Raw genomic sequence first — 24,290 nt, forward strand, 5'->3', positions numbered from 1 at the left:
AAAGTTTCGGAAAATCCGTTTCAGTTATTTGGGCTATTCATCTAACAAGCGAAAGGAACAATATAGAAAATATGAAAATTCGCTTTTCTAACAGAATACTCCAAAATTCCCAAATTGCCACTGTACTACTAACAACCGGGAAGTAGATGCGGGTGCACAAGCACATTTCCGGCAGCAAGCGCTGTCGATTGCGTATTTTGGTGGTATTACGAACCTTTCTATGCTTCCTTAATGCGTTCGTTCGCTCGTCACATTCTCTCCCACACGCTGCGGCTCACTCGTTATGCTCCCCATTCGGTGGGCATGAGCATGCGTTGCTGCAGTCAAGCATGTATGGCTGCATTCGTCCTTGTGTTGGGGGTCAAGGGAAGAAACCGGAACTTCGGGTGGAAAGTGAGAGATAGATGTTGGGCAGCATAAGGGGGAGGACGGGGGGTGGGGAAGGGGAAGATTTGCCAAGTGCCGATACACAAGCCACGCGACGACGCACTAACGTCGCGACACGGGAAACACCCGTTCTTTCGCTGTCTCTGTATGCGTTCGGAGCAAAACCGGTGAACGAACGGGTCCGTACACAACCACCTTTACAAAGCCACACGGTTTAACGACTCTCTCTCTCGCTCGTTCTCTCTCGATCTGTGTGTTGTTGTTTTCCGTCTCTCGGTAGCACAACGTTTGAACGTCGCCATCTAACGCCCATGTTGTTTTTTTTCTTCTTCTTGCTTCTCCCATTTTTAATTTTGATGTTGAAAATGGTGGAGCAAAGAGAGCTTAGTAAAAAAAAGCTTCAGGAAATTTGCTCCGGAAAATGTGTACCGAAAAGTACCGCTTATCGTACCGCACTGGCGCACAGTTTGCAATTTATCTCGCGGTAGTGGTGTAGGTGCCGTACACTCACTACATGTTCGGTGCCGTGCAGTTTGCCGGCCGCAAAGCATGAAACCTCCCACCCCTGAAAACAGTACGGGGTGAGTTTCGCAGATCAGATGTTGGGAATGTGTGAGAGCGAACATTCGACGATAAGGATGAGATGAGAGAAGTGCCACAACATCAACCACCAGCTGCTGCTGCTGCTGCTGCGTGAGATGACACCACCCTTGTTTTTTTTTGGGGGTTGATGTTGGGGGCGAGTAAAACTGGAGGCGAGCAAGTTCGATTCTAGCCGAGAGCGCAAAAGCGCAAGAGCGCGAGAGTGAGCCCTAAAACCCAATGGCCGAAGGATGGGTCCGGCACACGTCCGCACAGCCACTCGGTACCAGTCCGACGTGAACGTTCGCCCCAAACGCATCGACGACGGTAACCGAAACCACCCCCGTGGGTCTGCAGCAGTGCACTGGTCTCGCCCTTCTCGGTTCTACAGACGTGTGTACACGGCATTCAAAAGCGACGTCCACATTAGTGACGACAACGACGACGGTAAACGCACACTTGCAGATCGCTGCCTCTCCGAGCCAAGTCAGGGTACGTTTGCGGATTCCCGTTCCGTAACGGTGCGTTCTTCTCCTGCCGAAGCTCACTTAGATTCGCGCAATTCGCCCCGTAGTTGACACATCGACAGTTTTGCCGACTGTAGAACCTTTTTTTGGTATTGCTCCATAGACAAACGTCGACGTGGATCGGGTCAGTAAGTGAGGCAGTTCAATAAAAGTAGCTAAAGTGAGATCTCTAAATGCAAGTGGTTCGGTGCATTCACGTCCGGTTGGTTGGTTCGGTTGGTAGCTGTGTAGGGAACAAAACTGGAAGATCTTGAAATTGTTTTCAAGGCCTTCGTAAGGAGTGGTCAACGGTGGTTTCATAGCGAAAGCTCTATTTCAATGAAAGTTGTAGCTTAAACTACCCTTCCAGATGCGATGCGGTATCTCTTACCGTTCATAGTTTCTTAATTGTGGCGGAAGTGAAACGAAAGAGAACCGGAAACAGCCGCCGAACTACGCGTCCCGTGAGCTCCAAATGCAACGGGGGCATATTTCCACTTCGTCATCTTCTCCCAGTTGGGCTAGTGTTTGTGTACATTGTGTGTGTGGCTGTGTGCGAGACGCCGCTACAATGAACCGGTCATTACATTCCACGGTGTGAACAAACGTGGGGGAGGGAGGTGGGGTAGAATTGAAGGGTTGTCGGGGACACGCATTGGTTGGGGAATCTTCGCGTGGAAGTTGTACTTATGCTAGTGCTGCCCCCGTTGTTGTTGTTGGTGTGTTGCGATTGTTGGTGGGTTTCCGATGACGACAGTGCCCGAGACCGGAGCGCATCGAAGTGAATTAACTACAATGAAAGAGAGGTTTTTTGGTGCGTGATGGAAAGAGAGAGAGAGAGAGAAGGTTATAGAGAGAAAGAATTTGTGTGATTGTATGTATGTGTTTTTATGCACACAAGAAAAAAAAAGAGCCGAGTTCAAATGAAACAAGAGCGAACTACCCCCCCACACCGATGATGGGAATGGGGATGCAAAGAAAGTATTTTTGGGGTGGTGGAGTGTCCAAATAGAAGACGATTTGCAATCAAATCCCACGGAAAACCGACATAAACCGGTTAGTGTGGTGTATCGTGTGCGTGTGTTTGTGTGTTTATTGTTGGGCTAACCGGCCTTTTTGGGGAGGAGCGAATAAGAAACCAATTTTTCGTTGTGTTTAAGAAGTGTAAAAATTTTCACAAACAATAAATAAAAAAGAAAACCCCAAAAAGAATAATTATCCAGTCACGAATTTTGGTTGCGAATGGTTCGTATTGCATGCGTGACAATATCCGTCCCCTTTTGTTGATTTAACAGTGTTGGTGCCGTTGTTGATGGTCATTATAAATGACGTGACAGTGAACACTAGCTGGAATGCAAAACAAACTTCACTGTTGGGGCTGTGTGTTGATCGGCATGCAACTAGCAAGACAAAAGAGAGAAAGAGAGATGAAAAGCGGAGAAGCAAAAAGAAACAATAAAAAACCATCATGCTGATCCATCAGTAGTTTGGTGTTGGAGATGATGATGTTTTTTTTTCTTCATCTCATTGGAATTTGCTCTCGGATGAGTTCTTTCATTTCGTTGCTGAGTTCCCGTCAGCTAGAAGTGGAATGTGCAAAATTCGATCGACACTCACTATTGTTTCTAAGTGTTTGTCCTCACTGGACGGAAATTCTCTGATCGTGCTAGGAGGGATATAAAGTTTTCCGGCACCCGGTCGCGTGTGTTTGTTGTTCTAAGACCGTGCTATGGAAAACCATTTTTTGTGTGCAAATGATGCAATTGCAATCATTCCGTATCTGTCTGCAAACATTTTTCATAAATCGAAATTTCCATCGGACGATGAACCTCCCCCCACCTACCCTTTTTACGAGGAATCACTTCCGGTTCCTTTCCCTCACCACCTGCATTTCCTCACACGCCCTTCTACGAATACGAATGGATGCGCGCCTGCGTGCAATGGTGTGCGTTGTTGCGATGTATTAGTAAAACCACTCCTCGGTGAGCGTTCGGTTGAAGTTGCACTCGACCAAAGGACACCCGCCCTGTTTGGGAAATGCATCCTTGTGCATATAATGCATACCACCACCACAACTCCCCCCTCTTTCTGTATTGGTGCATTTCAACAACCAACCGTGTAGGTGTGTGCGTGCGTTAGTGCACCGGAAGTTTGCACAGGCGTCTCCATCGGTTCAACCATCCACCGGTGAAACTCTCACAAGCTGTGACGCACACGAGCATTAGCTTTTCGTGGAAAGCATTCCAGCCTGCGCTCTTATTTTCCCTATCCCCCTTTTACTCGCACTTTTCCATTTTCTTTCTCATTTCATTTCCCTCTCTCTCTCGCTTACTCGCTCTCCTAGCTCTAACACATGCATACAAACAAACTCCATTCACAGCCACCGTGCGCCACTGTGGCAAAATAGGCTCAGACCGTGTAAGCCAGACAGTCTTACAGTAGACGTCTTACCGGTTGGCGAACATTTTCCTTCTGCGTGTTCTGGTGCTGCGAGAGCAACCTTCCTTCAAGGGTTCCTGCTTGTGTTTGCTCGCCATACAAACGCTAGCCAACGATTTTGCGTGCGTAAAGTTTAGCTTTGCTTCGGGGTAAAGTTGAAGAATTTCTCCACACGGTAGCCAATCGATAAGCCCGCAGTGACGAAGCACATGCAGCAGCTTGTACTGAATTAATTTAATTTTCAACACCCCCCGGTACAGTTGTGGTTGCATTTTCCAAATGCCGTGTGGCAGTGTTTGTGATGCATTTCGGCTGTGCTTGCCGGTGTCCGGCTTTTGCGTGTACGTACACCGGAAGTGACGATTAATACGTCTGGCTCTGTGTACCGATGTACCCGAACATTCCTTTCCCACATCTTCAGCAAGCCATCCCGTTTGATTTTCTCTTCACTTCTCTCCTTCTATATCTCTTTCTCTCTCTCTCTTTCTTTCTCTCTGTCTTGTTTGTAAGTTTTCTTTTCCCATTTCTAACGTTCCATCTGCTAGTGTTTCTCACGCGAAGCTGTACGTATGTGTGTGTGCGTACGCGTATTCCATTGTGTTTGTGTTTTATGCTTCGAGAAGCTTTCTTGTGTGCATAGTCTTAGTTTTTCACAGGCGCGAGCATTTGCTACGTGCTACATTGAACCGAATCGGTAAATGAGAAAAAAGTGCATCCACGCATCGCAAAATTAAAAAAAGTACTCCGTCGTGTCTGTAAATGTGAATCCGATTGTGTGACTCTCGCCCACACACAGCCACGCACATACACACATCTCCTTTATGCTCCACCGTCTCACGTGTAGATCCACCACGCGATAGATACAAAACAGCAGTGTGATAAGAATTGTGTTTAATTAGAGTGTGATTTTTGCTTGAACAAAACAAAAAAAACAAAATACATTAAAGTCTTGTAAATGAAATAATTTTTGGCTCTATTTTTTCTCACGTTTTTAACAGCAAGTCAGTACGAGCTTTTTTTAAATCTTTCCCCCTCGGGTTCGGTTTGAAGGGGTTTGAAAGTTCGGTAAACGAAAAAGAAAAATCCAACCGGAAGTAAGCGTCAGGCAGACAGGTCTATTTCCGTTTGCCGGTGTTCCCGTGTACGTGGTGCCTGTGTCCACAGTTCAGTGTGTATGTGTATATTTGGGAATGTGCGATAGTGTGTTGTTTGTTGTGTAAGTGTACTAGTGTGTGAAAGAGATAAAAAAAGCGAGAGAGAGAGAGAGCATATTTGTGGGAATAGAAAACTGCCCACCATCTCTCACGGCAACATTGTTTGAAAGCGGTTGTTAAGCAGAACCAGAAAAGATACCAACAAAAAAAGTAGAAAGAAAAACGGAATTGCACACGAAGCATCGAAATCACTGCTGGTGGTAGTAGCGCGGTAGTGTTTCTCGCCACCACAATAAGGTACAACACAGCTTGCGGTACTTGAATTTCTGCCCCCCAAACGTGAACGCGAAAACGCGGTAGTAATTTTCCAGCGCATTTCTCCGACTCTGTTGCTGACAACCGTGTTCCACACACAGCCGGAAAGATACTTCTACTAAGAGTAAGCATCACATGTATAGAACTTATAGGATCTCTGGGCATTTAGTATAATAAATTTCTTTTTATTTTATATTTATAATTTTCTGTCTCAAGTAAAATAAAATTGAATTTTTAGTATTCCAAATCGTCTGTCCAATATTGGGTAATGATCGATAACTTCGTCTAGACTGCACGAAATTGTAACGTCCCCCCGGTTCGAGCAGTCGTTCTGGTCGAATAAACTTTCCACACGCTTCTACCGCTTCTTACGCCGCAGTATGCTGGGGTTTTAAAAGTTGCTCATTTTAAACTGGCCGCAGTGTTGCGAGCTGGGGTGAACAGAAGTTCGGAAAAGGTAGAGCAAGAGCAAATGTATCGAAATCCCTCAGAAAAAGGAAATAATAAAAATGTTCACTGGACCGAAAGACGCACGCTGCGTATTCGCAGATCATCATGGCCATCAGCCGACTTCATTCACCGCTAATAATCAACATCGGATCGTTTAAACTTTTGCTCCACTCCGCTCTCGTCTTGCTGTTGGTATGAAGCTGCAGCTCCCGTATCATCACCCTCACCCGGCGGTGCACAAATGCTCCATGCACAACCAGTCAAGCGCATCCGGTGTGGTGATGGTAGTGTCCCGATGTGAAGATGCATAATGTCCGGAACCGTTCCAGGTCCGTCTGGTGGTATAATTAGAAAGGGGAGTCTATTTTCTTAGATCTCGGAAACGTTTTGGGTGCGTTAGAAGTGCGAGAGACAGCAGATGTACAATTAAAAGCTTCCGTCAACCATGAAGTTTCGAGGTCGTAAACGTCTAGATACATCAAGAATTTTTGGAGGACACTTCACAGTCTGCATGGGTGTGTGCGTGTATTTGAGCTTTGTTTTTATGGTGCACATACAGAACTCTGGTGTATAGTTCGTTGCTCTGTACCATGTCTGGATGTTCTAATTAAATACCCAACCAATGACCACTTGCGGTGACCAATGATACCACTAGAGATTTCTGTCACGCACTGACTGACTGGACAACCGCATGTGACAGGTGTATATTGATTGCTGAAGAAGTGTCCATGCATCAAAACTACTTCTCCTCTACTGACACTGGGAGACGATTCTGCTGTGTCCGATGTGATGGAGCAACATAACGGAATTAATGTTGACATCTTAACGGCGATCAGACATGGCTAACAACTAAAAATCGGACCCAGAACCTGTGATGCGTCTGTATGCTTGGAGTGATATGCCAAGTGATGTGGTTTTTGTATGCAAACGAGGAAGAAATAGAGGAAGCGAGTTAGTCGGAATCACATCATGCAGTTCCAGACAAATCAGTCAAAAGGTGGAGCTGAGAATGAGTCGTACGGTGTACCCCACCGTACGTCTAGTGCAGCAGAAAACGCATCCATAATTGATGGCATTGAACTTCGGACGTTACAATTCTTGTCCGTTTGCCGTTTCCACGTTTTAGCGAGTATGGTAATGCGTTATGTTAATGTTTACCAGTGTTGTGGGATCTGCTTTTCCCGTACATTGCACCAATCGAATGAATGGTACCACTAAGAAGGAGGAATGCCAAATAATTTATCAGTTGATAGTTCATCTGTTTATTTTTTTTTACTTTTTACTTTTTAATTACTACTACATTTCCGTTTCGAATTCCACCACATAACAGTCGCTCCCGAAGATCGGTCATTAAATGCCGTTTCGCTGTTAACGCTTTGTGTGTGTGTGTGTTTTTTTTTTGGTGCAAATATATCTGTGGAATCGTTTTTCCTTTCATAAATATTAAACACACTCCGCAACGCTGTTCGATGCGTGCGAATCGACATTAATCTCTTATTCGTTTGGTAAAACGAGCATATTTGTGGTTAAGTATGGTTAGCATTGGAGTTCTGGTGGTATGGCCGTTGTACCATTGGTACATTTTTAATGAATTGATGCAAATTAATTTGAACTGTCGGAAGAAAAAATATTGCTCGAGTGACAATATGTGCATAATACATTATAGCTTATTTTGCAGTTTTCTTGTTCTATTTTACAAACCCATTTCGGGAAATAAATTCACATTTCGGTTCGTTGATGTGTGCCCTATGTGCGATGATGGCATCTATCAAATGTGGAATGGAAAGCAGTCAAAGAATTGTCTACACTGTTCTCTTCGGCCCTGGGACAGTGTTTCCGTTTCGTGCGCATCAATGAAAATACCCGAGTGTATAATCAAGCACTATTTATTCATCGAAATTAAATTACATCCGTCATCGTCATCGTGGGCTGTCTGATCCCCGCACGGAAATGACTGATCCACGAGACTGATCCGTTAAGACGTTCGATTCAATTCTCTTCGGCCACGTTTATGGGAGCAGAGAGCACTGTTACCCTCCTTCGTGTTGGGTTATATTTATTTCCTTTTTCTTGCCCTTTTTTCTCATTAGCGTGCCAAGATCTCGGAGTGTTTTGGTTTTGTTTTGGAGTGAATAATTGAAATGAAGGTATAAAGAAGACTCCCGCAAACATTATGAATTAAATTAAAAAATCTTTTTTAATTTTTTTTAGAAAAAGTTTTGCTGTTAAAGTGTTAGGTTGAAGCTGTCAAAATTTGGTGTACCTCACACATGCCGAGCATTTTATCATTTTTATAGTATTGATGCACAGCGCATTTATACATCAATAACAAATTTACAATTATTAACAATCAATCATTAAATAAATAAAAGAATTTTGCATTTTAATATGTAAATGTTTTATGGAATATAATCTGCTAAATAATTACAACCCACAGATTGTTAAGTAAACGTATCTTCTTTCTTGGCTTAACGACCTCTAAGGTTATGCCGGCCATTTATGGCTTACTAGACTTGTTTTACCACATAGCCGGATAGTCTGTCCTTGCTTCGGCGGGACACTGTCCGGATGGAATTTGATCCCCGGTCCTGTCGTGTGGAACTGGCGCCCACATACCATGTGGCACCCACATGATTTAACACATACACCACCGAGCCGACCCTTACTAAATGTATATTTACGATAGTTGTTTTAAGCAGCATCATGCTCCATCTTCCTCTACAAAATGTGGTCATCCAACACGCATAAGATCGATCGCGTGTGTGGTAATGAATTTTACAGATGTGACCTGCTAATAGATAGAATTCTGGATAAACCGTAACAATGTAGGTTTTGTGATGAGGGAAAATATTTTTTTATTACTCTGTTAAACGATGAAAACGTAGACTAAATGAGTTTACCCTAGAATTTCGATATTTTCCAACGAAATTGGGAATTCCATACAAAAGTCTATACTCAAGGAAAATATTTGTGATAAATTGGTTGATATTGTAAATGTAGTAGATTGAGCAGCATCTTCAGAAAGCAGCCTAGCAGAATTAGGCTGTCAGGCTTTTTTGAGAACTTGTACAGTTCGTTTCCTCGACACAAGACGGCACAGAGGGAAGAGATAAAAAAAGGCAATGTTCTGTCCATCAGGAAATGTCAAACTGCTCGACCGATACAATCCTCAATTGACCTTGTATCTTGTGGGAAAATACACCGACCCCTACACAGCCACACACGCACGCACAAACTTCTAAACAACTCACATGGGGAATCCATGTTCTTGATGTCACTTCCTCTCCAACAAAGCCACACGAACACCACGAGTGCCAAATAATCGCAATCGCCTTAAGATTTACCAGTCATGGTCCGTGGGGAGCTTTTGTGAAGCCGGTTTGCTGTCTGTGTCTGTTTCGGTTGGGTGGAGTCCCATCAAACGTATCCCCGGTTCCTCGCGCAAGAAGAACCTGCTCAGAAGAAACGTTTTTGGCACAATTTGTGCGAATGGAAACGCAATGTTTCGTTGACGAGAAGAAGGAGATTTACCTTAAGTAAAAAAAAACGAATATATAACGTCATCATGTAATGAAGGAAAATCCCAACTTCTGTCTGTCCATGGGGGCTATTTCATGATCAGCTTTTCCTTACTGTAGGTTATATACTTCCACCCTTTTGTAGTCCCCCCACCCTCCTCCCCAGTGTCGGTTTCTTCTACAAAGACAGTCTCCTTACTGTGTGTGAGAGAGCACAAAACGATGAAAAACGGTCCCCAGGGTGATTAGAGATGGATTTGAAGTAACAAAGGAAAAAAAAGCGAAATAAAACCTCCAAAAAGACGAGTTCTGGAGCATTTTTTTGTTGTTGTTGGTGGTGCACACTTCCTGCCATCAGTGGTTCTATGATCTATTTTTTCGATCCAAGAATTCATTTGTTCCTCACGGGTGTAGACCTTCGCCATGGTGGAAGATTAATCTTCTTTCGTGTCGTTTGCTATTGTCGTTTGGTTCCGAGGTTTTTGGGGCGAATCGGCTCACGGAAGCTCCGGCGGCCGTACGCACGCACTTCCATGTCTTGCGGGTTTCCTTTCGCTTACCATGGTGACATACCATACACATACAGGCATCGTTGAAAAACCCGGCACGATGGTGCTGATCGGCGGCAATGTGTGCGAGTGTGCATACATTCCGGCTAGATATTAAACCATCCTCCACCAACCGCCAACATCAAATCATCTCCCACAATCCCCCACTTACACACACAAACACACACACACATGCGTATCATGTACATTGTTAATGATCTTAGCACATGATGTCTCCATGTCAGTGTGGAGGAAACCGCCGTGTCTCCCGGATTCCCTTCATCGGTTCGGTTCGACTGTGGTCTAGAATCCGGTTCGTTTCAGTCACTTGAGACCGGACCGGCAAAGATATTCCAATGGATCATTTTTTTTCTTCCCTTACCTGCCTACGTTCCAAGACGCAGATCCAAAGATGCAAAGGGAAATGCAGGAAATGTAAAACCTCAGACTTTGAACAGACCGTTGGGTAAAGCGGTGACAGCGACTCCCAGGCAAGTCGCTCAGGGATAGGATGTCTATTCGGCAAATGACTTTTCCGTTTCTGGATGCGGTTTGGGATGTTTTTTTTTGTGGGGAGTTTGCAACAACTCGGTGGATGTGCGTGATGCGGTGCGGATTTGTGGTCACGCGAAAAGTGTAATATGCTAGCGCTGATGATATCTATGCCTCAGTGCTACGATTAGATACAGATGCAATCAGGTAAGAAGCAATTAAAAATGGTAGAATTAACATTCCAAATCACACCCAAAATTCCAAACCAGCATTCGTCGTTGGTGTAAGAGAATGTAAGCAATGTATCTGTAATGTATCACATGCTAGATAAGATAGCTTTTGTACGTGTATTCTCATGGTAATATCTTGAATCAGCATTTGTAATGAGACATTGATAAATCTCAAACTCATCTTTTATGAATGTTGCAACGATGTGATCAACCAGCTATGTATTTATGTTGTGCATTTTTTGTGAATCACTGCGATAATTAATGGATTTGTTTTAGCCTATCTGGTCCGTCCGTCATCAGCGAAAGATAGTGGAAAATGTATGCAGACGGTGCTCAAATTATTCGCGAACGATATTATCTGCCGCGTATTTTAGCACGCATTAAATCACTTAGATAAATCGATCCCCGTACAATTAAAAGTCGCACGATCGTAGAAAGCAATCTTCCCAAAAAGTCACTTCTCGATTCAATCTCGATTACGTCCAGTTATTATGAGCACCGCATTACATCCATTGCAAGCTAGCGTGTTTAAGATTTGATTCCGCCATTTTGTTCGAAAGCTTTCATTTTCCCTTTCGTAGCACTAGCAGTACGGACAGGTAACTTTTATTCGAACACTTTATGGCTTCGTTTCGTTAGATGGGGTTGTGAAGTGTGGTGTACGATGAGAGCAGTTCCAATTGTCGGGTTTGCCCTGTACGGATTCATCCGCGGCTCCACCGGTAATGCTGCTGTGACCATAAATCACGAACTCAACCAACCTCTGCGTGTGCATGTGTGTTTGTGCACTTTCCGGTTCTATGCGGTCGTGAGTCAGCGCCAGTAATTCTACCATCTATAAGAGGTGGATGTGTGCCATTGAAAGGAGGAATTTCTTCCACTTGGTATGATTCGAGACGCGCGAAATACCTTCTGCCCGTAATTGGTTTTGCGTGTACCGAATTCGACAGTTTAATAGCACGTCCCCGGCACGGATGGAATCTCTGGCTGGGAGCGTACGGTCAGCGGTGTTCCCGATGTGGATGAAAGCCCTAACACAAAAGCAAGGGGAGGCAAGGTGTCATTTCAACTGGAAAGTCAGAAACAGTGGTCCGTCGGCAATGCACCGATTAAAGGTAGCAGTTGTGATGTATGAGCTCGTTTCGAGTGAGAATGGGAATGAGGTTTGGAAATGTTGTAAGCAGCATGTAAACTTGGATTACCCCGGGGAACCGTTTTGGGTTATTGAATCGGGTTTTGAAGTTTATCGATTTGGTACATGAGCTAATATCAGTAGCGTTTTATGCGATGGGTGAACTTGTAATGACAATCTTAAGCTTCAACAAACCGTGCATTTGACTGTTTTTGATCTCGTCTTGTGATGTTGATTGAACACAAAGACACCCATTTTGACATGAAAAACCTTACTACCAAGAATGTTTCTGGAAAGGGTCACCCTTTTGCTGTTCTGCTAATTAAGTTTCACCAGACGTCAATGGTCCTATCCTGCCGCTGAGCGGAAGTTCCAAGGAATTGGTCCGTTGCTTTCTATTTTTAATTTACCACTTCATCCTGCGTCCGGAAAGAGTCAAACTCTCGGGCCCATCGTTCGCTTGCAGCCATTTATGTTCCGTGCTTTCTTTTGCTTTTGAACCCTAGAAGAGATCTTAGCAGAAGTGGTCTCCTATGGCTCCCATTGACCCATGCCGAACCATTTCGCAAACGCTCCCGAGATCAGGGCCAAAAGGCTGATCGTAAATTGCAGGTATCGAAATTGGTTTTCTCCCTTTCTGGGGAGACCCGGTACGTCCTCTGCGCCCGGCCGGTGGAGTAAAGCAGCAGTTTGCACATTAATTTAAGCTATTTCCGCAACGAGTTGAACCAGCAGAAAAAATGCATTGCATGGGGACGGCCTCGCTAGATTTTGATTCGACAACCCTAACCACCGTGGATGGTGGATGGAGAGCCTTTCGTTTAATTTCTTACCTCCGAATTTCGTTAATTACTACGATCGACCCGGTACGGGGAGTAACCGTTGAGGCAACGGGGGACCGATTGAGTTGGTTAGATAGGTTCCTGAGAACTAGAAAACTGGAAAACGCTGCACTCGATTGCACTGCACTAACCATCGCTAAGAGATGACCGGCTATGTGGTAGATAGTGGCCAGGCTTTTATTGTTTCCTTTATAGTGATCTTTTTTTTTGTTTCATTGCAAAGTACCGAGCGTGTGTGTATGTGTCCAATGTCGAGGTTGCTGCGTTTTATTGGAGTACGTTCGTTTGCGTGAAATATGGACCTCCTACCGGTGGGTTTAAGAAATTGCAACGGTTCAGTGAGTTTCTTTTGGAATATATATATTTTTTTGCTGTTGCTTCGTTTCAGTAGCACTAGACTTTACTTTCAAAAGAGGTTAGCAGAGTGCAACGGAGTGCAGTGGAGAAAATTACTGGGCATGACGTTTTCGTGCACCAGCCAGAGACGATCCATACTAAAAACGCCACGGAGCTAGGATGAAAGGCAGTAAATATTGTACTGTGGGCGATGGTAAATTTTCACATCGAAGAGAAATGAGAACTGGTAATTGATCACGGTGAAGTGGTATGCAGTGGAAGATGAGACCAATAGACTAGTTTTACATTGTAATTACCGGTAGTCTCTGTTTCGTGAAAGCAAATCGATAACAATAGTGCAGTCAGTTTTTATGACCGGCGATGATAGCGATGCTAGAATTGGAAGAACCGTACCATTGCAATAAAAATTAGTTGAATTGTGAGACTGGTTGATAATTTGATCTCTGCAGAGTTGGAACTTTCATAGAAGTCAGTCATTCCGAAGATAGTGGTTTTTAAAGCAATTAATCAGTAGTTTGTGCAATTTATAGCTTATATTTCAAACAACATATTTCTCCATTAACAGCTTTAATTTTGATTTAGGGCTTGGTTTAATGGTGTTGCGATCAACATTAAACTTGTTGCCGATAGGGTGGTCTATGAAAGTTACTGACAACATTTAGAAAATAACGTCAAATCAAATGTCAACCAAATCTTTAAACCACGCGTTTTTTTAACTGGTTTTAAGCAAATAAATGAATAATTTTAATAGACAAATCCTAAACATCCGTTTATCAGTTTTAGCTTTATTTTCGAACCAATTTCTTTCCAAGGAAGAAACAGTGATGGTCAACGAACATCAGCACAGTTCGCATGCTCTAACGTCTGAAGCATCAAACGTCTGAAATGTTTTCAATTTGCAAAATCAGATTGAATTGAAATCGTGGGCCGGATCTGTCAAAATACATTTTGCCAGCAACATTGTTGCCCGCAACAACATTAGACCATTCCCTTAGGAATATTGTGCTGAGCATAAGATATTTGGGGATAACTTCGAAACTAGTCATGAAGTGTACTATCTGGATATCGTTCAATCGAAATTATTTCTTCTAAACATTATGAAAAAACTATGTTTTGCAATGAAAAATGTACGATTAAAATTTACCAAACATTAAAGCGTCTTAGACGATAAACATCCAAGACTCCTAATGAGAACCTCAGGACTTTTTGCATTAATTTTGCTTTGCCTTGAGTACACCTAGAACGTGTTTCTGCCGAACGGATCGTTTAAAAAGCTTTCTCAAAAATCTTCAGAAAAAAAATCATTATTCAGATTCAATCACACGTTGAAGATTTGCTCGTCAAATTATTCCGACGAATCGATGGTAAAAGCATATTATCGGTGCTGCTGTTGCCATCAAACACTCCATTAGTACAAGTCACATCGGTTGATCAGTCAGTTCTCTCTCTCTCTCCCCTCTTCCCATTACCCTTAATGTCACGGGACGTACTAAAATGTCATCATCGCTGTTCGTCAGCGACGCATTTTAACATTCATAAGGTTTCTCCTACCAGCCCTTAGACGCTGTTGTTCTGCTGGCTGGTACATTGCTCAGTTCTGTTTTCGTATGGTTGTTTTTTTGCGTACCTAGCGGAACATTAAAAATCGTTTGATTTTTCATTCGTAAAATTGTGAAGCTTCTTTCTTGACGAAAAAAAGCAAGAAACACGTTGTGTGCTAAGTCAATGATCGTTTACCGGAACGATAAAAGATGGCTTTTTGTCCATGCATCGTTTTGGGGTTTTTTTTGCCAACCGTCGTAAACAAGCTTCCGGTACTGGGAAAACTGTCGACTGACTTTGGGTATCGAAAGCTTCCTCTCACCTGACAAGCTTTGTGGAGCGTTATGTTGTGTGCTGTGCGGCACTTTTTGACACCTGTCAGGGACGGTGTACGACCCACCAAAGAGTTGTGCGCAACATTGTAAATGTTTGCGAACATATTTTAAATTTAAAACCAGCACACAAACGCAAAAACTGGTTAGGCAAGCAAAATCTGTCCATATGCAAAATTTGGTTCATATATTGCGAAGAAGAGAAAAAGAGAGATTTTTTGTTTTGTTTTCCGTCAAATATTTCTCTCCACCGTAAGTTGACGCTACAAAAGACGCTCCATCGCACCCCTTCTGTTCCAGTGTTCGGTGTCTGATGCTGTGTGTGACATTTATGATGATTTCCAAATTCATGCTGCTTTTCGGCACAACGGCTTTACGGTGAAGGATGATTCATGTGCTGCGCGTTTTTAAAGCACGGAACAGTGGCAGATGCCAGTGTCATCAGCATTAGCCAGCCCCGACGGTGGGAGCTTTCCCTAACCAAACAAAACATATAACCAAATAAAAAAAAATCTTCCCGTGAACTTATTGCAGATGTTGATTTTAGCATCATCCCGCCTTCTCTTCGGGCGAAAAAAAGTAGATTTGATGTCGGTACGTGGCCGCTACTTCATCGTGACGTACAATCGAAGCACACCCTGGCAGTCTGGAAGCATACTGATGCTGGTGTGTGCCATTGGAGAGTTAACGAAGCGTGACCTTTTTATTTCGGTTCCTGCTCACTATTTGGGCGCCCCGTGTTCGTCGTAGTGCGCTTTTGCGTTCTTGCTTTGCGTTGAGATTTTTATTCCAATTTCCAAAGCACCGGGTAGTACAATCTGTCGTGTGTGTGAGCTAAATAACACAGGCAGACTGATGTGTGTGTCTTGTGTATCGCTGGAATCGCGAAACGATTCCACCATGATCTTCATTCTGTCATCGTACCAACCATATGATGTGAGCAGTCGCGTGTCAACGTTAAAGATTTCTGCTGCGTTCTTCTTCATATTTGCCTTCGGGTTGGCGGCTTTGCCGAATGAGGTCACAAAAAATCATGTTCTTGCTTAGTTGTGCGACTATTACACAGATCTAATCCGTCTAATGTGATTTCAGCATCACTGTGCCCGTAAGAAACACGGTAGAAAGCAGGAACGCGAAGTAACATTTGCGCGGTTTTGTACGACACACCGTCTTACGTGCGTGTGTCATCAAATATAACATTATGCTTTGATTACGTTTTGTGTCGTCTTGGGTAGCATACCTTCTTATTCCCATACTAAATATTGATTCTCGTTTCTTTTTTCTTCTCGTCTATTTTTAGGTAAGTTCCTCAATCCAATCAACTGGCGCTTCACCGGGTAGGACAAAATTGGAAGGTTAAAACAGAGTGTTCAGCAAACATGCAGCGAGTCACAAACAAGCACAAACACACACATACAGACACTGTTCAAAAGAAACAGTGAAGTTATTCCTCTCTAATGAAGCATAGCGAGGGGAGCAGGCGATTTATGATTCTTTTGGAGGTTTTTTTGTGTGCGCTAGGTTAATCCACCAATCCAAAAAGCATTCATAATGGACTAAGACTTAGGCCCGCCACCATTTGGACACACGTGGCATAAATGTTGGTACACCAATTTTTTTGTGCTCTCAGTTTTTCCCCCACAACTGATTGCAGAAGAAAATTCCGCTTCTACTTGCCAAGCTCCATGCCAAGCGGAGGTTTGGGAGGAGAGTTAAAAAGACGACAGCCAGAAAAAAAATCGCCTTCCGTAAGGGATAAAAAAGCACTTACCAAGGCATGAATCTCTTCTACCGGTAACCAACCGTACCTTAAGTAGCTTATTTTTTCCACCCCTCCTCGCCATCAACCCCACCTTCTTCTCGCTCCATAACCCAGTCGGGGAGAAGAGGAAAAAGGCAACCGGGTGTGTTCCCCACTTCGATGTGCGCTGACCGTAGCGAAACGAGGCAAACGCTTAAGAGCCCACCAAGAAGTGGTTGACAAGTCTCACCTTTCTTGCGGGAAAATTCTCATTCCTCTCTTTACCTGTCCCGCCACACAGTGTGTGTGTATCTGGCTCTTTGGCTGAGCTTTTCCAAAAGGGTTTGTGTGTGTGTGTGTGCGCCCTTTTTTGCAAGAGGACTCACTTTCATACTGCTCTTTTTGACGCGCTGGCGCAACATCAAACACGTCCTCGAACGATTCCCGAGACATTACAATTCTTACTTATGGTTCCTGTTTTGCGGTAAGGGCTTTTTTACGTACATTTAGCTGTCATCTTTTAGCCTCAGCCGACATTCGTCTGATCTTGGGCGGGATCTTGATTTGTAGCTAGAATGGGGAGAATTCTCCCTTTCATTCTTCTTCCCTTTTTCTCCCACTGTTCCCGTGTGACTACTACTTGTTGGTAATAAAATACCACCTCAGAGATTAAGTGAGCGAAAATTCTTCATTCCCTGTTACACATTCGCAATCGTTACCTAACGCTAAAACGACGCTAGTGACGGTAAAGACCAGCAAAAGTTTAAGCGAAGGATGATTTAATGTGCCATTTTTTACGCTACGCATATCTTACAAAAAGGTCGCCTCGCTTGAACCGGGCAACACCTTATTGCTAGCGCGTAAAACTCCTGTGTGCGGTGGCAAAAGTGCGTGTCGTTGCAAAGGACAGGACAAAATCGTCCAAACATTATGTATTTAGATTAATTATCTCTATCCGTACCACATCGCGATGAAGGTGGCATCTGGTTGGGAGCTTTCTTTGTGCCTTTGCTTCCATCCTGCATGGTGTCCGTGTGGCAAGCTTTTATGCTACCATCATACCGAGGACGACTGATGACTGATGTTATCCAGGAAAAGTCTTAAAAAATCCTCATCACCAAACACCATACTCCAGGTCCCCATCGTTAGGCATTAGGAGTTTGTCAGGTTTTGTAGGGCACAGTTCCCTTTCCCCTTGTGTGGTTCTGACCGGGGGGAGGAGTTGGGGAGAAACATAATAACGAACTCATAAGGCGCCCACCGTTACGATAACGTTATGAGGGTTCTGTATGTGTTGTTAGAATCGACAAGAGAGAATGGATAAAAAAAACAACCACATCTTCCGAACATGATGATCGTAGGCGGAACCAAAATCGTCTCCAATGGTCTTCGTTCGTCGATCTGTCATGCTTACCGCGCAAAGTTCTTTCCATAATTCGCCATCTGTCATGTTTTATGGGTGTCGTCTTGCAAGCCTACGACGACCGGTGGATGGTTGTGGATCGTCCATTGTCTAGCATCAGCTGCGCCCTTGTCGGGGACGGTTCGATGACAAGAAAATTGCGTAAAACGGACACACGGAGCGACATCTACCGCGGGATACGAAGATGATGGGTACCATTTTTCAGCAGCAAATTAAAAAAATTGGAGCACATGACAGACGATCCGTGCTCCGCGCTGGTGAGATGGTACAATGACCAGAGGAAGTTTTTAATGAGTCATTTTTCACGAACGCTAGTGCGAGTGCTGGTGACTTCGTGACATGCACGTACAAAAGAAACGGAAATATATTGGTGGTCTTCTAAGGTGTTTGCCGCACACAGAACTGTAGTTTTAGAAATTTTGACTTTGAAATTGACCGGAACATTTGCTGCCGAAAGACGAAATTTATATTATCTGTTTTGGCATAGTTTCAAAACTTGTTCATTTCCACTATCTGTACTATCAACCCAGAGGCAGTGGATATAATTGCGCAAGAAGCGCCGAACCTCCAGCTTTACATAATTTAGTTAGGATTTGTATTACGTCCTTACTCCGTACTCTCTCTCTCTCCCTCTCTCACGGCGTAGCCATCATCACTGGTTGGTTTCAATTTAAGTGTCAGATTTAGCTCTAAATTGTGTCCTATTCATTTGGCAAATTGCTTTAAACGCTGCCATGTAATATTCTAGGCTGTCGTTTTTACTTCATCCTTGAATTTTCTCTGCATAAATTTTGAAACCTCGTTTGGCGGATGGAACTTGGAAGATGGGAGTCGACGTCGAAACTGTACGCCAGGACCATAGCGAGCAATGAGTTTATCTTTTTTACGATGCCTGGAAAGTGTGGACAGTATTCACTGAAAAATTTAAATAACAATTCTACGTTAGATGAGTGTTCGCCATGCTTTAGCGGGAATGAATATACACGAACAAGTTGTACGAAGGGAAATGTAACATTGTATGAAAGAATCTCTTGAGTTTTAAATGAATCAGCTTCAAAGAGTTATTTTTGAATCGTGGGTGTTATTGAGGTAGTATTTCTTAGAATTGTCTGATTATTATTACAGAACCTAATTGACTTTTAATTGGTCGTCACTACTAGTGATGGGAACTCCGTAGTGGATACATGAAACAACTCCGACTCCGTCGTATAAAAATCGGAGTATGCTCCAAAGCAATTACTCTGGATTATTTAAGAGTTAAATCCGTAGTAACTCTGGAGTAATAACTCCGGTTTAATCCGGAGTAACTCCGGAGTAAATATTCCGGAATTGACTCCGAATTACTCCGGAGTCGGTACCGATTTCGGAGTCGATACCATTTTATAGTCGGTACCGAGTATACTCCGGAATGTCTCGGAGTCGGAGTAATCCGGAAATTTGAATATTGGAAAATTAAAGATTTACCCATCACTAGTCACTAGTACGCAGGAACGGCTATTGAGCTCTAGGTAGTTCAAGTTACAGAAAATCTACAATCGGACGAAGGATGATCCACAACGGTTGTAGGACCACAACAAGTGAAGAAGTCATGAATTATATGTGATTTTGAGGAATACTGTATACCTTGAACATTACAATTCTTCATAGCACCAGACATGAAAATGTAATTTAACAAATTAATTTGATTGATTTCAAGTATAACCTCAATAAGTTGTTCGATTCTTCAGTTCTTCTAAACCGGAATGTAATTGTGGTCAAACAAGCACCCTGCATTAGTGTACAAAACTATGGTCAAAAGGTGCCCGATCCAAGAGTATATCTTTTCCACTCACTCTTCTTTGATATTCCCATTTTCTATTACGAATTTAATGAATTACATTTTCATCCATACATTCGCAGCACAACCCAGACGCGATCTGTACGACAAACGGAGCGATTCTTGAACAAACTAATCGAGAGCGTACTGTTGCCAAGTGCTTGCGTTCCAAATGCTCAATCATTCTCTGGTACGAAAGTGTTGTTTGTGCGCCATACGAGGCGTTACGCTTCCATCGGAAATACCACTCCAATGTTCTAGCTTTTTCCCCCCACTGTACCAACGAAGCTCCGAATCGCGCGCCGCGTCCTGCGCAAGCCATTTGGCTGGTGTTGGAAAATTAAACTAAATGAAATCACCCTCGAGCAGTTCTCCAAAAACTTTCATCGGCAATCGTGCCAGAAAAGGGCTCTTCTTATACTTCGCACACTAAAATGGAACAATCTCTTGTAAATGTTACGATTGTCGTTCGACGTCGCCGTAGTAGCTCCACTAACTGATGGCACGAACACAGAGCACCCGGGGAGGGTGAGTGAAGAACAGTGTAGCATTGTAAGGAAATGTAAGGGAAGCAATTTTCTCTGCTCGCCTACTCCCGCTTTGCGTAGCAAACTAACCCACCCATGTGTTGTGAAGTTATCAAAATCCCACCCGAAAAGCTACACACGCGGGGAATGGGAAAACGATTTTCCTACATCGCATCGCCTGAGAATTTCCACAGACGGCTTTTGGGCAAAAGCAATACAGAGGGGTAGGCCCGCGTAAGCTCAACCAGTATGGTTTTGTGGAGTTGGTGGCATGCTGCTTGAATTATTATTCAAATTTAATGAAGCCCTTTTACTTACAGTTTTCCTCGCCCTTAGGAATGTGTTTGCCCTTAGTGGGCGATGGGGGCGATCTCTTTCACCCCTGTTTTCCAATAGAAGGAAGGAGCTGGAGGAAGTTGGAGTGTTTTCCCGCGTTTTCTGTACGGTGTGAACATGTTTGCCAGTGTAAATGTTTTTCCACCGAATTTGGTGGATGTAGGTCGGCGGTGTAGGGTTTGGAGGGAATTTCGAGGCAAAGTCATTGAAATCGTCACCCGATTCTGGGAGCTTGGCTTTTTGTCGCCCTATCTGGAGCCAACTACAGTCGATTCGGGTAGATTTGCTAACTGCTCAGAAATGAAAGTCACCAAAACTTTCGCTGCTTTGGCGAGGGGGGTGTGTGGCTGTGTGTGTGTGTGTGTGTGTGTGTGAGAGAAAGATGGCACAGGGTGAATGATGGAGCTCTTTTGGTTCCCCACTTGAGATTAGATTTTGGGAAGTTTTCCATTTTAGCTGTAATGAAACTAATGAATTGCTCGAACGTGGCTCACTTCTCCCATTTTCTAATGGTTTGATGAAAGAGCTATATCGTTCCAAATTGTTTTTTGTTGTTTTGCGTGGTTTAGCTGAATTGGGTTTGGTTTTGTGTGCATGTGCGAGTGAGCATGTTTCGTGGACATTCCCGTCCATAAGTTGCAAAGTAAGAATCCTTCAAACGTTAGGAATTAGGCTAAGGTTTGGTAAAAAAAATTCTTTATACGCTATTATTTTTAATTTCTATTTTTTGTTAGTCTTTTAACCTTTGGTTTTATTTATGCAATTTATTTCAATGATGCATCTATAAATGAAAGACCTGATTGAAAGGAATGTTTGCAAATCGTCGTTAACTACCTCAAATTACTGCCATTAAATTACTCCATTCAACATGAAGTGCAATGATATAATTTAATAGCATATTAACTCAATAACTTATAATTATCGTATCGAAAGGCTACAATTGCAAGGTGTATACTATAATTTCCCTCTTTTTAATTTGAGCTTCCGTACCATTTTTGATGATCAAATATTGTTTCCCAATGCAGTTCCGGGGATGAGTGTTTTAAGGTAAATCGAATCTGTATCACTTTTGTCAGAAAGGATCGATCAATCAATGTCCTTCCCATCCAAAAGCCACTCGTTTCACTCTTATTTGCCTGCGAGTTACATATTCTGTTCTTTTTTTTATTGTTTGGTCATTGGTCCAACTCAAACATTCCAACGCCACAACACAGATTCTATCTGTCACGTTCAATTGAATGCTTAATTAATGTCTCACTTAATTCACGTTTAATTGAATCGTAATACTATTTTACATTTTTCCCACCCCCGAACCAGGGTTGAAACGAAAAGGGGTTTGTTGTTATTTTGGGAAAAACGGGAGGACATTCCAGAACTTTTTTCCCTTCCAATTTTTTTGTTCACTTTGTATGTATGTTTGTGTATGTGTGTGCGATCTCGTGGGCTTATGCGCTGATTTATTCAATTATCAAGCCTCACCGCCCATACTCATCTCCAGCTCCACCGTAGGGAGTTGGATTTTATTTTCACTTTGGTGCGAATTTATAGACATTTATCGATCGGCTTTGAGCTTTGAGGCTGGTAAAAACACGAGAAACCGTCGCTGATTGCTGGTGAAGCTGAGCTGTTTCGTTTTCTTCCTTCCACACACTATGTGATCTTCCAAATTTTCGACTTCCTGGCACGCAACGTCACACTCTCGAGGGAGAAGAGGTAGAAAAAAGTTACATCCCATCCACTTTTTCTCTACCCCCCCTCCCCCATTCCGTGGGGGGTGAGACCGTATCGATACGTCTTTCATTTTTCCGCGGCATGTTCGATCGGTGCAAGGTTGGATGAGACGCATTGCACCAAAAAAAACCCGGCCTCGCAAACAAGTGCGGCGAAAGAGCCATAAATTTTCTTCGCTCGTTCCTTATCGCGATGAGCAGGAAAAAGATTTACTTACAAACCGGGTGAGTTTGGATTTTCTTTTTTCTTTTCGTTTTATTCCACCCGGTGTCAGATAAGGTGGGCTTTATGTGTTTTCTTTGATTTTTTGGCATTCATTCACCGTCATCGTACGGTGGCGCTAGCCGTCAGCCTGAACGGTGAAATCTGTTTTGACAGGACAGTGAATGTATTTGTTGCTGCCTGTCAGTGTCGACCTCTCCCTATCGCAGGCGTGAAATCGGGCATGGAATAGATTTCCTCCGCACCGGGAAAAGCACCTCGAAACCCCCCAGTACGATGCTGATGGTGGTACATTATGCCAGGACACGTTTTCTGGGTCGAATTATTTATCGCTTTCGGTAATCGAAGGTGTGTCCTCTAGGCATGTAATGTTGTAGATGATAGCCATATTGAACAGTATCGAACCTGGCGTAAGATAGCGTGCAAACAAAACGTTAATATGAACTTTAGTGCGTTACAGCTTTTTCTTACACGATTTTCACCTATCTGTTTTAAGTATTGAAGGTGTGCAAAAATTTGGTACTCAGCTAAAATTTACTCAATGGACGTTCAATTGCGGTCGTATTTCCCAATATTTTGTACCATCAAAAGCTATCATACGTCAAAATGTGCAGGGAACAGGTGTGTGTAATACGATTAAATAATTAATGATCTGTTTTTTTTTGTCTTTCACTCTACCACGCATGAAGCTATTGACATTTCCAAACACTAGAATAACGCTTCCACAATGTTGAAGAAACAATCCTAGAACCCAATGTGAAAGCTTCCCAGTAGCTACAGGACGTAGCAACGTTCAACACCCATCCCAATTACTACCATCAATAATTCCGTCACTCGTGTTATGTATCGATGTATCTACCGCAGCTTACCCCCGCCACTCTACGTCCTATGATGGAAAACACCGAAGAACCGAAGAGTTCCTAAATTGATACGCATCGAACCGAAACGGTTCGGTAGAAAAGGGGGTCATCTACTAATAGCTTTTCGGTGCTACGATACTACCGGGCGTCAGCACTCGGCTGACGGGTACAGATTGCGTACCCGTGCGGTTGATACACAGAACGGTAACAACTGGTGCCTTGTGTGTGCCGATTGTCCACAAGGCTTTTGCGCCGTGCACAAAGCGCCGAGATGAATCTTTCTCATTATACTCGTCTCGACTGTGGGGCATACTGGAGGGTGTCGCTCGGTTAGCTGTAAACAAGTTATTTAATACCAAACATGTTTTCCAGCTTGGAGCTTCTACGTTTCAGAAGCCACCATGACGCAGAACGCTCCTCGCCGTTGCCGTTGCGCTTTTCTTGCGTTCGCAAGAAATCTTATACATCTGGCTTTTTCGCTTTCGCTCACTCTCTGTCTCTCTATCTCCCTTTCTTTTAACTCAAAACATAAGTTTATGGGTGGTAAACGAGCTTCCAACAAAGTGTGACCGTGTGCTCGACGATGTGCTACGGGCAATGTGACTTTAATCGAACCACGATGGGGGCCAACGTTCATCAAGAACGTTTCACTACCGGATCCCAGTACCGATAGATAGACCGCAACATTCGCCTTTTACCGAAGGCTCGTCCCGGCTTTTCCTAGCCAGTTGTCTGACAGGCGGGCTGTGTTCGGCCTGTTGTAACCGACAGCACTCCGACGGGAAAGCTCTCCATTTGTTTGCTGTTT

At 43.5% G+C, this 24,290-nt stretch overlaps 1 protein-coding gene across 11 annotated transcripts in view; it reads left to right on the top strand.

The window, feature by feature from the left end:
• Nucleotides 1-24,290, top strand: part of LOC125767140 (protein alan shepard) — a 195,725-nt gene that overhangs the window by 73,828 nt on the left and 97,607 nt on the right. The window contains exons 1-2 of one of the 11 annotated variants that reach the window (XM_049433437.1): nt 1,163-1,461; nt 4,913-5,507. The exons of 6 other annotated variants lie outside the window; for them this stretch is intronic. The gene's annotated coding sequence lies outside the window, so the exon portion shown is untranslated. Of the gene's footprint in view, nt 1-1,162; nt 1,462-1,604; nt 1,621-3,569; nt 4,064-4,912; nt 5,508-24,290 lie in introns of those variants that run through there. 4 more of the 11 variants (XM_049433436.1, XM_049433440.1, XM_049433438.1 and 1 more) reach the window with 4 other exon arrangements.

Source organism: Anopheles funestus, chromosome 3RL (assembly GCF_943734845.2).
Source record: "Anopheles funestus chromosome 3RL, idAnoFuneDA-416_04, whole genome shotgun sequence".
NCBI classification, from domain to species: domain Eukaryota; kingdom Metazoa; phylum Arthropoda; class Insecta; order Diptera; family Culicidae; genus Anopheles; species Anopheles funestus.